The following is a 12,483-nucleotide window of genomic DNA, read 5'->3' as shown; positions in this document are numbered from 1 at the left end:
GATCCTACCACCCAGGACTCCCAAAGTGTTGGGATTACAGGCGTGAGCCACTGCACAAGTGTCAGTCAGTTCTGACATTTGTGGAGCTACGCTTTAGTGAAGATATATAGGTCTATGGCACAGTAAAATTAAAAAAAAAAAATCTTACACCTGTATCACTGTAGTTTTACTTTCCTAATAACATGAAGAACTAAATTCCTCATCAAGTTCATCTCAAAATGGGAAAGAAGTAGCAGCAAATGCTCTCAACCAGAGTTTCCCTCCAAACCACATGCCTGGAGGCTGGGCCAACACTTCTCTGCAGGTGGCTGTCTATACATACCAAGGATGACCCATCTTATTTTTGATTACTTAACCTCATTCTACCAGCAATTCTCAGTTTTTATAAAATCTCTTCTTATGGCACACAAATTTAAATCAGACTAGATCGCTAGGGATAATTTTAAACTTTTATGTGGAGACAAACATGATTCATATCAAAAGGAACCATATATATACTCATAAAAATACCCAAGTATGAAGGTTAAAAAAGTTAAGAGCTAAACAGCACATGTTTACAGAATTTAAGACCCTGCTCACACCATTTAGAGACACAAATTATAGCTTGTCTATATGTGCTCAGCCTAATTTCATAGTAAAAAAAAATGCCACATCAATTGTAAACCACATGAAAAGAAAGTAAACATGTAACTAAACTGTGAATCATATTTATATGCATATAATATAGGTCAGATTCTATAGCTATTATTCCATTTAGCAAAAGCACTTTCATAGTGCTTATCTGCAAATGCAGGAAGAGGCTTGCTCACTGTAGCAGCTTGAATGGTGGCATCCGAAAAAGATATATCCAACTCCTAATACCTGGTACCTATGAATATTACCTTCTCTGGAAATAGGGTCTTTACAGTTATAATTAAGGTGAGATGGCCCTGGACCTAAATCCAACCACTGTTGTCCTTATAAGATAAAGGAGGGTGAGATGCAAAACACAGAAAATAACCCAGAAAGGAAGGACACATGAAGGCAGAAGCAGAGACTGGAGGGATGCATCCACAAGCAAGCCAAGGAGCACAAAGGGCTGCCGATAAGCACCAGAAGCCAGGACAGAGGCATGAAAATGACTCTACCTCAGACTCCAGAATCAACCAGCACGACAACAACTTGATTTTGGAGTTCTGACCTATGAAAAAATAAATTTCCTTTGTTTACACCACTAAGTTTGAGGTGGTTTGTTACAGCAGACCTAGGAAATTAATATACACATCTAAAATAATCATTTGTTTATAATGTAGTAAGTCTCAAGAGTAGTAAAGAAAAAAGAACTTAACAAGTATTTTTAATTTATTATGTTATAAAACATCTTCATTGTAGAAAATCTGGAAAATCATTAGAAAAAATTATAAAATTCACCTTTAGAATCAAAGCCCGTCTTCACAATCTCTCAACTTAAAATGTGAAACTAGACATGTATTTTCTAGCATTCCGTGAGCTAAATAACTTGATCTTAAATTGTTCAAATAATGCCCATCATTAAATGCCTGTGTTTACAAGTAGGTTTATATGGCACTTACACAACTATGAAATTGAGAGTCTATGATGGAAATTCTGATCTAATTTTAACATAAGCCTTATAATTGAAACGTACAAATGGGAACTACAAGGAGAGTTTTATTGTCATGGGGGTTTCCAGCAAGGTGCTTTCCCTTGATCATTTTGGGTCCTAAACTGTTCTGGTCTCTAATCATAATTTACATATCAACCAAATCCTCAATTTTAGAAATAATATATGCAGAAATAAGAAGTGCAGAAAAGCAATAGATGCAGAACAAAATATTAACAAATTTTATTCAAGAGCTCTTGACTAATGGTCTTCCACATTTCCATCACATTTTTTTCAAAAAATGATTATCAATTAGATGCCACAAAATAAAGAGGAACATCTAACAGCTGCCATGTAATAGCAAACGTTGAAATACTGAGAATGAAAAATAGCTTGAAAATTATTGCCAAACCAAATCTTTGAATGCAGACACATGGTTTTTTTGTAGTTTTTGTTTTTTTGAGATGGAGTCTCACTTTGTCGCCCACGCTGGAGTGCAGTGGTGCGATCTCGGCTCACTGCAACCTCCGCCTCCAGGTTCAAGTGATTCTCCTGCCTCAGCCTCCTGAGTAGCTGGGACTAAAGGCATGCGCCACTATGCCTGGCTAATTTTTGTGTTTTTAGTAGACCAGGTTTCACCATGTTGGCCAGGCTGATCTCAAACTCTTGGCCTCAAGTGATCCGCCCTCCTCAGCCTCCGAAAGTCCTGGGATTACAGGCATGAGCCACCACACCCAGCCGAATGCAAGCACATGTTTTAATATTTCATTTAAATAGCGAGGGTTTTTGTTATAATAAGTGAAAGTCTCACTAACTCCAGGTAAATTTTTAAACTAAACCTCTACTATTTAAATGTTTATTCACAATTACACAGCATCCTCATTCCTTAAGTGTGGGCTGCACATAATGACTTCCTCCCAAAGAATACAATATGGAAAAGGGTTGGGGCAGGGAGTAACTTTATAGGAGAGAAACCAGACAAACATGACCTCAGCCAGATGATTAGGGTCAGCATCAACAGTTACAAATCACGCTGACAGCATGTACTCTTGATATAATGTGACGAAAACAGTACTTCACCTCTGTGGTCTTCCTCCCAAAAACCCATAACCCTACACCCCTCATGAGAAGAACACCAGACACATTCCAATAGAGGGGCACTCTACAAAATACTTAATGAGTACTCTTCAAAATAGGTGAGTCATCAAAAACAAGGAAAGTCAGCCAAGAGGAGCCTAAGAAGGCATAACAACTAAATGTAATGTGTTATCTTGATGGGATCCTGGATCAGAAAAAGGACATTAGGTAAAAACTATAGAAACCTGAATAATGTATAGATTTTAGCTAATAATAATGTATCCACATTGGTTCATTAATTCTAACAAATGTACCATACATGTTAACAATAGAGGAATTGAGTGACAGATACATGGAGACTTCGTATACTATCTTCTCAGGTTTTCTGTAAATCTAAAGTTCTTAAAGTCTACTAAAAAAACTATATGGCAGTCATTTCTAAAAAAATGCCAATTGAAGTTCTGGATAAGACTTTTCTAATCACCCACATGTAAAAGCTTAAATTTAATTAAGGAAAACAACTAGACCCACTAAACAGTTTTGAGCACTAATATTAAATCCACATTTTAGGGTACTCAGAGGCAAGATAAAGGGAGACCAGATCAACTCCACCTTTTTAAGCAAACATTTACTGTGATAAGAATGTAAAAATTCAGTCTCAAAACCACAGTTATTAAAAAATATTAATTTTAAACTAATAAAAAGAACAAAAAAAACTGTAGTTCAGAAGAGAATTCTTTTAAAGCAGAAAGCCTAGATCAGAAACCCATAACAGGAAGTTTGGTCCTTCTTCCACCATCTTGGACTAAAATTTTACGTCTCTGAACACATTTGACTATTTCCTCATTTACATAATGGAAAGTGACAATCGCACAGTGTAATATCCAAAAGATGCTCAAAAAATAGCCTGTCATAAATAAAAATATAAAATTCTTAGTCTTTTTACTTCAGTCGCATCTGCTAAAACCAGTGCTTTCTTGGTGAGGTATGCATCAGTCCTAAGAGAATCAACCAAAAGAGACAGAAGGGATACATAGGAGGGAAAAGTAGGAATAGCATTTAACTGTTTATATCAGCATTTTCCAAGCCCTCCTTTTACATTTTTTACATCTCCCCCTGCAAAAGTATACTGATGAGGCCTGGTACGGCAATCCATGGCTATAATCCCAGAACTTGGGGAGGCTAAGGCAGGAAGATTGCTTGAGCCCAGGAGTTCAAGACTGGCCTAGGCAACATAGCAAGATCCTGTCTCTACTTACTAAATAAATAAAGCCAAGCATGGTGGTACACCTCTGTAGTCCTAGCTACTTGGGAGGTTGAGGCAGGAGGATTGCTCGAGCCCAGGAGGTCAAGGCTGCAGTGAGCTATGATTACACCACTGCACTTAGCCTGGGTGACAGAATAAGACCCTGTTTCAAAACAATCCAAAAACAGTGTCCTGAGATATCCTGAAAACTGTTACATTGTAATTCACCAAACTTCAGGTTCTACTGCAAATTAGACATTGAAAATACCAAAAATAAATGACTATCAGTTTCTGCCTTCAAAGAGTCTACTCATAGTTAAGTAGGAGGCAAGACAAGAAAACAAATACCACTTCTGCTGAGGGGAGGATGCCATCAATTAGAAGATGCGCCTAATTACAGAGGTGTTAAAATAAGAAATTTTTTTAATGTGTGCCTTAGAATGAAGGAGATACTATAGTTTCTGTGTGGTAAGTGCTAGAGTAAATTCAGAAAAAGGTACTATGGAGGTAGAGATGTGAATGTACTGCCATTTAACACTACTACCCTTATAGGTGTTGGGGGGAGTTCCACAGATTCTCACTCATTCAAGTTACGGAAGAAGAGAATTCAAAATGTATACACACCTTACCAAGAACAGACTTATCTGCAAAATGCAAAGACAGACCTGTAAAGATGCAGAATATGTGTATGAATAAAATCTTAGGCCAGGCATGGTGGCTCACACCTGTAATCCTAGCACTTTGGGAGGCCAAGGTAAGTGGATTACCTGAGGTCAGGAGTTCAAGACCAGCCTGGCCAACATGGTGAAACCCCGTCTCTACTAAAAATACAAAAATTAGCCACGTGTGATGGCAGGTGCCCATAATCTCAGCTACTCAGGAGGCTGAGGCAGGAGAATCGCTTGAACCCAGAAGGCAGAGGTTGTAGTGAGCTGAGATTGTGCCATTGCACTCCAGACTGGGAAACAAGAGCAAAACTCCATCTCAAAATAAAATAAAATCTTAAAAGACACGATGAATTCATACTGACATTTCACTAAATTATTTGGGAAGCAAAATTCAAAGGTAATTATTTTAAGAAATGTAGCCTCTATTAACAAGAAGCAGATGATGAGTGAACTTACTAGTTTTTCCTCTTGATCTTTCCTACAAATCATTGCAAACTCTAAATGTACAAAGGGGAGCTGAGCACAGTGGCTCACACCTGTAATCTCAGCAAGTCAGGAAGCCAAGGTGGGAGGATCGATTGAGCCCAGGAGTGCAAGGCTGCGGTGAGCTATGATTGCACCACTGCCCTCCAGCCTGGGCAACAGAGTGAGACTCTGCCCCTAAAAGAATAAATAAATGTATGAAGAGGACAACTGTAAAATAAACCACATTTCTAAAAGAGAATCAGGTCATTTTCAAAGGGAACAGGAAGAATAAAGGAATCATTTTCATGATATTTCCCCTCACTGTTAGGACTAAAGCTGTCCTTTATACAGGAAAAGAAAACTCTGTCTTCACGAAATCCTGAAGGTGTTGCTATGTATAAACCCTAGAGAAATACCTGTCAAATGAATAACTATCCTAACAAATCTTACATGGATGTTTACTTAATACTTGAGTGCAGCCGGGCATGGTGGCTCACATCTGTAATCCCAGCACTTTGGGAGGCCGAGGCGGGCGGATCACCTTAAGTCAGGGGTTCAAGACCAGCCTGGCCAACATGGAGAAGCCCCGTCTCTACCTACTAAAAGCACAAAAATTAGCCGGGCATGGTTGCGCATGCCTATAGTCCTAGCTACTTGGGAGGCTGAGGCAGGAGAATCACTTGAACCTGGGAGGCAGAGGTTGCAGCGAGCTGAGACCATGCCACTGCACTCCAGCCTGGGCGACAGAGCGAGACTCTATCTCAAAAAACGAAAAACAAAAACAAACAAACAAACAAGATAACCCAAACATGGACATTTTGTACATTCTTTCAGTCCCCACTTCGGACTATTCAAAAGTAAATATAAATCAGACTTTTAGAAAAAGTATTAAACTTCAAATTCCTTCAAGGAAACATATCTGTATACTTTGGGTCACACTTACTGACTTGGTAACAATACAGCTATCATTTACTATGTGTCAGGCACTAAGTGCTTTACCATATTAATTCACTGAAACCTCACAGTCCATGAAGTAGGAGGTCTTATTATTGTCTCCATCATACAGATGAGGAAAGACTTGCCCAAAGTAACTTGCCTAAAGTCACAAGACGAGTAAGCATGGAGTAGAAATTGATTCCCCGCAGTCTGGCTCAACTCTGTGCCCCAAGCTACAACATTATAGTGAGAGCTACCTTCAGAAAATAAAAATAAATGTATTGCTCCTGCTTTCTCTAGATTCATGGAGTAAAATGTCCGGATTTTCTCAAATCCATCTCCCCATACACCTCTGTCAATCCTGACATTTGGCAATAATGCCAAGCAGGAAAAGAATCTTTTTCCAAGGTATGTAAGACCTGTACTGCAATAAAAAATATTAACTATTCAGGTTCCCTCTGTCTTCTAAGAGTACAGATAACTCCAAGTTTACCATACATGATGGAGAATTTCTCCTACTTCCCCTGTAAAATATTTTCAAAATATCTTACTCAACTGATAAAAGGTGATAAACCTACCTAAAAGACTTTTGGTGAAGAGAAGCAAGTAGCAGTTTTATTTTTGAGAGTGTAGAAAAGTTGTGTGATCAAAACAACAAAAACAAGATTATAATTCCAGTTTACTGATGGACTCGAAAAACACGTACGATTATAAAACAACTAAACAACTCAACTGTAGCTATGTGACATGTTTACAATGAACTAATCATTGTAAAAATGTTTAAAGAACGGGAATGACAGCAGAAGAAAAATGTCACCATGAGAGAGTATAAAGATGAGTTAAAGGTTTTCTTCCTGCAAAACTCAATTTGTTTATTTAGTTGTAGCACTGCCCACCCATTGCACCCCACAAAAAAAGCCACATTCATTTGAGGTCACTTTACCTCCTGCTATTTCCTTTGCAGTGAGTCTGCAAAGTTCTAATGCATGGTGCTGATTTTATTCATTGAACAGAAAGCAACTGAGTGAAACATACAAGCAACTAAACCTTTGGCACCCTGTGAAACCACAAGAGAGCAAGATCTTTTTTCCCAGGTTCTAACATCTTTTTAAAGCTGTTTTTTCAAACAGCAGTATACCTAGAATGACTGCTTGCTTGTCTAGAGTCACGTGCTCAGTACCAAAAGCCAGATCAATTGACTCTGAGATGGGAAATTAATCGAGACAAAAAATTGTAATGGACGTCTTAACTTAAGCAGCTCTCATTTACTTATTCTTTCATTTAGCTAATTTTAATCTATAAACAAAATAAAAGCAGTAGACAGTTTTTCCTATAGAAACTCATTCACACAGCCTTCAGAGTTAAAACTTCAGATTAGCCCAGAGATTCTCCTTAATCAATTCTTTGTTGCTTTTAGAAAAGATTATGCAAAAACATTAGCTAAAACTGGTTAAAATAAAAGCACAGGGAAGGAACTTTTCTGAACGATATTAAATATACTGTCAATTTATTTTAAATAGGATGGACTGGTAAAAATAAAAATATAAAAGAATTTAAGTCAAAATTCATTTTTTAATAACCTAACAATCATAAAGTCACATAAAGTAGTATGCAGTAAAATGTGGGAAAACTATAAAAATGTTAATTTTTATAGTAACTTAACAATTTAAAAAATGATTGAAAACGGCTGGGCTTAGTGGCTCACACCTATTTTGGGACGCCGAGGTGGGCAGATCTCCTGAGGTCAGGAGTTAGAGACCAGCCTGGCCAACATGGTGAAACCCGGTCTCCACTAAAAATACAACAATTAGTTGGGTGTGGTGGTGTGCGCCTGTAATCCCAGCTATTTGGGAGGCTGAGGCAGCAGAATCGCTTGAACCTGGGAGGCAGAGGTTGTGGAGGCAGAGGTTGCAGTGAGCCAAGATCGGCCACTGCACCCCAGCCTAGGCGACAGACTGAGACACCGATTAAAAAAAAAAAAAAAGGATTGCAAACAAGCAAACGCAAGTCAATATTTTAAAACCTTACGTCTATACCATTCCTCCTTCCCCTAACATGACTAGTCAACAGCATAGGTGTTCTCAATAAATTTCCCTTGGTGAAATGGCGGTGGGACAGGGAAGGGAACTCTACAAGGATGGCACTAAAGTCCCTCATTCTTTATACTCACTTAAAAGAATGATCAAAAATTGTCAAAATTTCTGAAGTTTTTGCACAGGGGTTGGGGGGGCCACTACATTTGTTATTATTTTTGCCATGTCTTTTTTTGTGTGTTTGATCATCCAGGAGCAAATGGGAGTGGGGCGAATAGGGGAGCTGTCTACCTATTAAGACCATTTTAGCCTACCTCTGACCACTTTTAGCCAGGTTGGATGGAGCCTTCTTAATAAAGGAAATATCAGATTTAGCTCCCTTTCCACCATCCCTGGCTTGTTGCTGGCTGAAACTTCAGTCTCTAATTGAAAGTCTTACCCATTTCTGAAATTCTGCCTGTCCTGTGTTTTTATCACTAAATGCTCCCCCACTTCCATTTAAGCTCACCCTTGTTTGACTAGAGTGAGGTGAAGACAATATTTGAAAATGTGTTTGGTTCTTTTGAACCCAACAACACATTTAAAAAGTATATTTAATCCAGATCTAGTTATTAGTGGCTTCTGGTATAATTCCGAGTACTGTAATCATATGATAATGATTAGTTCATTATAATTAACTACAAGTGAACTTTGTTTAGTACTTTTATAACCCTATCTACCTAGCTATAATAAATCTATTGACTATATACTATTTAACAGTTACTATGCTAGACACTGTATAAAAAACAAAGCAACACCAATGAAAGTGTTTGCCCCAAAAGAGATCGCAGTCTAACTCTCAAGACAAATATACCCAACCAAATAGGTGATAACTGCTATCAGGAAATATCAAATGTGCTGGGCACAGTGGCTCACACCTGTAATCCTAGCACTTTGGGAGGCAGAAGTAGGTGGGTCGCTTGCACTCAGGAATTTGGGACCAGCCTGAGCAACATGGTGAAACCCCATCTCTACCAAAAATACAAAAACAACGAGCCCAGCATAGTGGTGCACACCTGTAGTCCCATCTACTTGAAAGGCTAAAGTAGTAGGATCACTTGAGTGCAGAAGGTTGAGACTGCAGTGAGCCGAGACCGTGCCAATGCACTCCAGGCCTGGGTGACAAAGTGAGGAGGCTCTGTCTCAAAAAAACAAAACAAAAAAACCCAAAAAAGACAAAGAAATATCAAATGCTATCCAAACACATTCCATCTAGGAAGACATAACTAGCAACCATTTTCTGCTTCTCTTCCTTGATGTTTCTTTTTTCCCATATTTCCCATAAATAACATTTTTTCCAAATTCTTTACCTAAGAAAACCTTAATCATCCATCAAGTAATTCCTTTGTAATATGTATGTTATTGGCTAAATACAGCAATCCAGATCTGTATCTATGTGTTAAAGTAGTCGCAATCTAATTTATCTTGAACTTATTACGGAAGTACATAATATCCATTGTTAAAATTTTATCAGCCATACCCATTAAGATTCCAGATTAAATGTTAAAAATAAATGAAATCACAAACAAGTGAGCAAGAGGCTATAAAAAATGACCATCAATCCAATTAAGACAAATGTGAATTTAAAAAATAAAAAGCTAAAGAATGACCACTAAGATCTTAAGAGAAAACATACAGAACTTACGGAAATAAAAAATATAACCTAATGGTAAAAATTCAATAGATGCACTAAAAAGCATATCTCTTCAAACACTGCTAAGGAGAACTAAAGGACAAACTATAGTGAACATAACTACAGCTAGAGACATTTAAAAGAGAATTCTACGAACAACTTTACGCAATAAATATGAAGCACAGACAAAACGGACATACGCCTAGAAAAATACAAACTCAAAATTGATTCAAGAATAATTAGAAGGCTGGGTGTGGTGGCTCACACCTGTAATGCCAGCACTTTGGGAAGCTGAGATGAGAGGATCACTTAAGCCCAGAAGTTTGAGATCAACCTGGGCAACATAGTGAGACCTCATCTCTACAAAAACAAAACAAAACAACAAAAAAAACTAGGCCAAGCATAGTGGCATGAGCCTGTAGTCTCAACTACTTGGAAGGCTAAGGTAGGAGGATTGCTTGAGCGTGGGAGGTGGATGTTGTAGTGAAGTGAGATCACACCACTGCACTCCAGCCTGGGTGACAGAGCAAGACCCTGTCTCAAAAAAAAAAAAAAGAAGAAAAAGAAAAAGATAATTAGAAAGCCTGAACAGCCCTATGACTAATAAAGGAAGAAAAAAATAAAATAAACTTCCCCCTCTTCCCCTCACCGGCACACACACAAACTAGGTTTAAAAGTTGTAAAAGCAAGGTCTACCAAACTTTCAGTAAACAAGTAAATCCAGTATCACACAAATTCTTCCAGAGAATAGAAAAGGAGGAAATACTCCCCCAACTCATTTTATGAGGCCAATATAATCTGGATACCAAAACCAGAAAAGAACATTCTTAAAAAATGAAAAGTACAGGCCAATTTCACTAACAAACATACATGAAAAGAGTCCATATGCAAAATATTAACAGAATCCAGAATCCAACAGTATATAAACAAAAATATACATTATGACCAATATATCCCAGGAATCCAGGAACAGAATATACAGACTTTTTAAAAATTACAAATATAATTCACCATATGAACAGACTAAAGAAAAACACTGAGATACGGAAAAAGGATAAGAAAATGTCACATTTGTCTTAAAAAAAAAAAAAAAAACCTATAGCAAACAACACTTTTTACAGTGAAACTCATTAAAATCAAGAACAAGTATGTATGTCTACTATTACCATATTTATTCAACATTACATTGGAGGTCCTAGTTAATTTAATAAGAAAAGAAAGTGGTATACAAATTTTTTAAGAATATATTTTATATGATTATCTGCACAGGAAACGATATACATAGTGATGACTGGAATTAGAATTCAGCAAGGTATTTGGATATAAAAGTCTACATAGTCCCCTCAACCTGTCCAAAAAATAAACAACAACAACAAAAAATACCACTTCCATATAAAGCTATTAGAAAGCTTAAGTCTAATAAAAGACACCATTTACAACAGCAACAGCAACTATATGATATACAGGACTAACTCTAGTAAAAATATATTCTAGACCTTTAGGGAAAGAAATAATTAAGCTTTAAACAAAGGCCCCCCCCCCAAAAAAAAAAAAAGGAAAATGTATATGAGTACAAAAGCATTTTCTTCATGGATAGAATTGTGAAGATATCAGTACTCCCTTAACTGACCCAATTTAAATTTGTTTTAACGTTATTGGGTTTTTCATAGAATTTGATAAGCTGATCCTAAAATTTATAAGCAAGAAAATAGCCAAGAGATTGTTTATAAGTGTAAGATTCAAGAGAATTTTTTTGTTTTGCTCAATGCCATCTTCCCAGCATCTAAAAAGTTCCTGGCACATAGCAGTTGCCTCCAACATATGTGCTGAATGAATTTCTGAATGAAAACAGCAGGGAAACTTATCTTACCCTCTACGAAATTTAGAATGGAAATGACACAAGAATAGGCAAAAAAGACTAATGGAACAAAACAGAAGGCCTAAAAACAAATCCACATGAATGAAATTTGATATATAAATAGAAGAGTAGATCATAGGGGAAAGATAGAACACTACTCAATAAATGATGCTGGGACAACTGTTTAGGCATGTGGAAAAAAGCGAGATTGAGGGGAGGGATTATCAAGGGTTCATAAATCTCTAAGCACAGTCTGTATTATCTCTAGATTCTTCCTAGCGAAGCCTCACAAGTTTTACATTAAGATGTATTCTAATTGAGAAAATATACAGTACCTCACCTGGAATGGTAATGCACAATAATATAAATGCTTACTACATGTTAGCTATCATCATATCTGAGCCCTCAAACTTACCCTGATATGAAGTCTTGCTTCACTGCTTCCTAGCTTTGTAACATTGGAGAAGTTACTTGAATTCGCTTTGTCTTACTACAAAATGAGCCTGCATTACCACTTACCTCAGCAAGAGTAACTTATTGGTGGGGGTTTCTTTTAATCCTTTTAGTATTTTTATTTTAGAATGGCATTAAGTTTGTGGATTAACTATTAGAATTGACACTGTTAAGATTCTGAATCTTCAGATCTAAAAATATAGTATGTTTTTCCATTTATTTATTTAAGTCTTTGTCTTAAAAAAAATTTAATGTTTGCTTTAAAATTTTGTATGGAAGACTGTAAAAACATTTAAAACACATTTTTTAAGTGTGTAGAAGTACAGTCTTTTTGTTTGCTATTCTAAAAGGAGTATCTTCTTCCATTGATTTGTAAAAATTCTAAGTATTACATAAAATACTGTCCAATTGTGGAACAGAGTGGAGGCTGGGGAATGAGCAGCTACTGATAGCATTTTGAAGGAGGATGAAGTCT

At 37.0% G+C, this 12,483-nt stretch overlaps 1 protein-coding gene across 4 annotated transcripts in view; it reads right to left on the bottom strand.

Annotated features, from left to right (window-relative positions):
• RRAS2 (RAS related 2) overlaps nt 1–12,483 on the bottom strand; it is a 79,646-nt gene that overhangs the window by 33,713 nt on the left and 33,450 nt on the right. The window contains exon 2 of one of the 4 annotated variants that reach the window (XM_045371533.2): nt 1,128–1,180. The exons of the other annotated variants lie outside the window; for them this stretch is intronic. The gene's annotated coding sequence lies outside the window, so the exon portion shown is untranslated. The remainder of the gene's footprint in view (nt 1–1,127; nt 1,181–12,483) is intronic. 4 annotated transcript variants of the gene reach the window in all.

Source organism: Macaca fascicularis, chromosome 14 (genome assembly GCF_037993035.2).
Source record: "Macaca fascicularis isolate 582-1 chromosome 14, T2T-MFA8v1.1".
Taxonomy (NCBI): domain Eukaryota; kingdom Metazoa; phylum Chordata; class Mammalia; order Primates; family Cercopithecidae; genus Macaca; species Macaca fascicularis.
This window is presented reverse-complemented; position numbering and strand designations above follow the sequence as displayed.